We start from the raw sequence: 5,355 nt of genomic DNA, 5'->3' as shown, positions 1-5,355 counted from the left end.
CATCCTCTAGGATTGGTCTCTGGTCAAGATAAAAATAAGGAAGCTGGTAGAATATATTTGTTACATTTTTGTTGCTGTGATAAACTAAAGAATTTATTTGGTTTATGGGTTCAGAGAAAGGCAGGCGTAGCAGCAGGAAATAGAGAGTGAGCTAGAAGTAGGGTGAAGCTATAAACTTCACAAGCCTACCCACCATTACGTACTTCTTTCACCAAGGATCCACCTCCTAACTGTTGGCTATCATCCCCAAATTGTATCACAACTAGGGACTAAGTGTTCAGATAGATGCGGTTATGATGGACATTCCTCAGTGAAATCACCACATTCTACTTTCTGGACCTCATGAGCTTGTAGACATATCATAATGTAAAATGCATTTAGCCTAACTTGAAAAGTCCCATGGTCTTTCAAATCTCAATAACGTTTGTAAGTCTTAAGTACAAAATCTCTTCTGAGGCTTAAGAGACTCTCTTAACTGTGACTCACTGTAAAAAAACAAAACCAAAAACCAAAAATGCTTCTAACATACAGTGGCACAGACTATGAATTCTTGTCCAACACTGAACCAAAGCAAGACCAAATATCCAGCAGGACAAATATTAACTCCTGTAGCCCCATGTCAAGTGTCTACATCTTAAGTTTTAAAGGGCTGAGATGGGCTCTATGCTTTCAGACTTTTTGCCTGCAGCATCTATATCCACTGTATTAGGCTCTTCTTGGCAGATGCCCCATGGCTCTGGCACCTCCCACATATTGGGGTTTTCACTGAAACCCAGGCTTCCCTTTTACAGCTTTTTTTTTAAATTGGGTATTTTCTTTATTTACATTTCAAGTGTTATCCCCTTTCCTAGTTTCCCTCCCTCCCAGAAACACCCTATCACATCCTCCCTCCCCCTGCTTTTATGAGGGTATTCCTCTACCCACCCACCCACTCCCACCTCCCCACCCTCGAAGGTCTCCTGGACTACAAGGGACTTCTTGCAGTGTCTCCAGTGCTGGCATACATTTGACTGGCCCTAGGCTCTCTGAAACTGCAAAGGGAGAATTTATGGTCTCCCCTTTCTTGCATCTTTAATGACTCCAAAACCAGTGCTACATGCATGATCCTACCAAACTGGGCTGTGCCAGCTTGGGATAGACCCTGGCTCACTTCTACTATTGCAACTTTTATGTTGAAAACCATGCTTTTCTTAGGCTTTCTTCTTTCACAAGCTGGAAGCTTAGATGGTGGGGTCTTACTCTTTAGCACATTTCTCATCATTTCAATGAAGAGCATGAAACCTTTTTTAATGGCTTCAATCTCTTTAACTATTACAGCCTTTCTTTAAGCACATGTTTTGATTGCAAATCACTCTAGTGATCTTTTATGCTTTTCTTTGCAAGCTTTACATTTTGCATTTCTTTCTGCCCCACTTGCTCTTTTTTCATTGTAGACCTGCTCAGCAAGCAAGAAGTAGGGTGAGGCTGTGAGGTGGGTCAAAGCCAGGAGGGGGAAAAAACTGGACTGTAAAAAAAAAAAAAATAATAAAAAATATTTTATTTATTTACATTCCAGTCGTGGCACCCTCCCCCCAGTTCTTCATCTCATTCCCCTTCCCTCTTGCCTCTGAGAGAGTGCTCCTCCCCCGAGGCTTCCCCATTTCCTGGGGCCTCACATCTCTCCAGGATTAAACACATCTCCCACTGAGGCCAGACCAGGTAGACCTCTGCTATATATGTGCCAGGAGCCTCGGACTAGCTCCTGGTATGTGCTCCTGGTTGGTGGGTTAGTCTACGGCACTCCCTGTGGTCTGAAGTAGTTGAGACTGCTGGTCTTCCTATGGGGTTGCCTTCTCCTTCATCTTCTTCAATCCTTCCCTAGTTCAACCATATGGGTCTGTTGTGGTAATTTCTTGCCTCAATAAGCCTGTATAAAAATCATACAATTCAGTTATATTTATAATCTATATGCCTATATTGGGCAGATCTATCACTATAGTAATTTATTTCCCAGCTATGATACTCCTTACCACTTTCAGCTTCTCTAGGCCGTGTGGTTTAGCTCCATCTTCCTTCTACTTCCTCTTCCTCTGTTCTCTCTCTCCTCTTCCCTCTCTAAGACCTCCAGTCCCACCTTTCCCTTCCACTGCCCAATCATTGGCTCTATCCTCTATTTGATAAGGTTCAGTGAGATCACCTGAGTATGTCATCTACTCCTCTTCAGGGGTAGGGGGGGCAGCCCCTCTTGAGGAAGCAGAATTAGCATCAAAATACAAACAGCACCCGGGTAACCCACAACATTTTCCCCCTTTTGTCCAATTAAAAGGCATGTTTCTCTCAAATATAATTTGAGAAAACTCCTTACAATTTTGCAAATAGTAAAATGTAATATACATGTAACACCCAATTTATCATATTTGTCAATTTAGATAAAGCACTTTACCATCTATCCTAATTTAAGAGCTTACAATTCCATACCTAAATTATGTTGTGATTTTAGCTTACATCATCATCTGAAAACTATCCTTTCTAATCTGTTTCATCTCTCGTAATGCTAAACTACTTGTGTTTGATTATGAAACTATAACCAGTCTTCAACCCCATCTGAAATCTGAGAGCAACTTAAATATTACGGGAAAATATAGGAAGCACAAAACATAGCTTCCAAAACTTAACCAATTTATAGAGATGACTGACAGTCCCTCATTCCTCAAAACATTGGAGCATCAGTCTTTAGCCTTCTGGCCTAGGATCATTTGACAGACTTCAAATGAAACAGGAACTATGAAAGACTAGCTTACTCTGTCTTGGCAGAGCCAAGCTGTCGACTCTCCCGCAGTGTGCTCTTTCTGGACAGTATTTTGCCATCTGTATTTTGTCCAGTGGCTACCTTGCCATAACTGGAGCAACTTCATCTGGAGGTTTTGATGCTCATCTTCTTCTTTGAGCCATGAAGGGGATACTGTCAGGAGCAGACATGTCTCCATTAAAAATTTCTAGTAATAATGAAATGATTAAATTTCAGATTCTGTGAATTTCTGATGTTTTTGAAGACTATATAAAGTATATCTTAATAGTTAAACCTTGACTATTCTTAGCTGCTTCCATTTGAATATTGTAGAAAGCTCCTTAATATAATTAGATCAGAATTTAATATAACCATGAGTTTACTATCTGGCTCTTGTGTTACTCAATCAAACTGGAGCCTGGGCGAACCAGAGCAAAAATGGCTCCCTTACCAGCTCAGGCAGTCTCCCTTTTCATTTTCGATTTTGTAAATTTTGATACTGTCTTTGTGCTGTCTGGTTAGTCTGACTAAGGGTTTATCGATCATGTTGATCTTCTCAATCAACCAGCTCCTGTTTTTCTTGATTCTTTGTATAGTTCTTTTTGTTTCTACTTGGTTACTTCCAGCCCCAACTTTAATTATTTCCCGCCCTCTACTCCTCTTGGGTGTATTTTCTTCTTTTTGTTCTAGAGATTTCAGGTGTGCTATTAAGCTGCCACTGTATGCTACAGTTTCTTTTTGTAGGCACTCAGAGCCATGAGTTTTCCTTTTAGCACTTCTTTCATTGTGTCCCATAAGTTTTTGTATGTTGTGCCTTCATTTTCATTAAATTCTAAAAAGTCTTTCATTTCTTTCTTTCTTTCTTTCTTTCTTTCTTTCTTTCTTTCTTTCTTTCTTTCTTTCTTTCTTTCTTTCTTTCTTTCTTCCTTGATCAAGTTATCATTGAAAAGAGTGTTGTTCATCTTCCATGTGTATGTGGGCTTTCTGTTGTGTTTGTTGTTATTGAAGACCAATCTCAGTATGCGGTTATCTGATAGGATGCATGGGATTATTTAACCTTCTTGTATCTGCTGAGGCGCCTTTTGTGACCAATTATATGGTCAATTTTGGAGACAGTACCATGAGGTGCTGAGAATATATATTCTTTTGTTTTAGGATGAAATGTCCTATAGATATCTGGTAAATCATTTGATTCATAACTAAGCCTTGTATTTATTCATTCATTCATTCATATTCATTCTCTCTCTCTCTCTCTCTCTCTCTCTCTCTCTCTCTCTCTCTCTCTCTTTCTCTCTCTCTTTGGTTTTTCGAGACAGGGTTTCTCTGTATAGCCCTGGCTGTCCTGGAACTCANAAACCCACCTGCCTCTGCCTNCCGAGTGCTGGGATTAAAGGCATGCATCACCACGCCTGGCTAAGCTTTGTATTCTTAAATGAGTTTCATAGACACAATGACTATCAAAGATTAAGAATATTAATTTCAAATTTTGTTTCAATATAAGAAATTCATACCAATGAAAACTTTAAATCTGCATCAAGCTATAAATTATGTACCAATGTAAAAATTATAACTTCAGTTTGCATTAATTATTAAGATTTCTACCAATGTAAAATTATGGCTAAACGGTATTTTGTTTAAGGTTAAATGGGATAACCTATCCCTACTTGTCAATTTCTTTAATTTATACAATATCATTACATCTCCCTTTTCTCTACTACCTCCCTTCCTTTAGTTTAGAAAGGATAGAGAAGATGAAAGAAAAGGTTCAAATCCCTTAGTCTGAGTTCTCTACTTTCTCCCCATCCAAAGCTAGAACATTTGCAAACTATTCCTTACATTGACAACATATCTGTAATTCATAAAATAACCAGAGCCATCTACCCCAACCTAAGGAACTGGGACAATGATCTTTTGCTTCTAGCTGAATCTGGGTAAATAATTTCCTTCTGGGGGTCCAAAGGGAAATAGGAAAATTGGTTTGGTCAAAGGTGGGCTAACTGTCGTCATTTGCCTTTCAGTCTCTATGTGCTGAGAAAGTTCATGGCTTAGCTGATGTCCTGACTGTAAGTCTAAAAGGCTGGAGGAGTGAACTAGTTGTTCTGGAAATGCCCTAGAAGCCTCATGTTTCTCTGGTGTCTGGGACCATCCAGTGGCTATCCTCAGTTTCTCATCCCTGGCCCTCCACCCCTACCTATTTTTATTCAATTTCCAGACCCTCTGTACCTCTCTCAGGTCTCCTTCAGATTCTGATACTGCCACCCTTATTTCCTCCTTCTCCTTTCTCCCCCACTTGTCCCTCTCTCCATCCATCTCCCACAATCATCCTGTTCATCCCTTAGTGTAGGACTGAAGCATCCACCCCCTGATCTTCCTTCCTTCTATGCTCCATATGGTCTGTAGGTTGTATCATATGCATTGTGAGCTTTTGATTAGTATCCACTTATTAGTGAGTACAAGCCATATGTGTTTTTTTGTATCTGGGTTACCTCACTCAGGACGATAGTTTCTAGTTCCATCCATTTGCCTGTGAATTTCTTGAAGTCATTGTTTTTAATCCCTACATAGTACTCCATTGTGTAAGCGTACCA

This window comes from Mus pahari, chromosome 1, assembly GCF_900095145.1.
Source record: "Mus pahari chromosome 1, PAHARI_EIJ_v1.1, whole genome shotgun sequence".
Taxonomy (NCBI): Eukaryota; Metazoa; Chordata; class Mammalia; order Rodentia; family Muridae; genus Mus; species Mus pahari.
The sequence above is the reverse complement of the archived record's forward strand: the minus strand, read 5'-3'. Positions refer to the sequence as shown.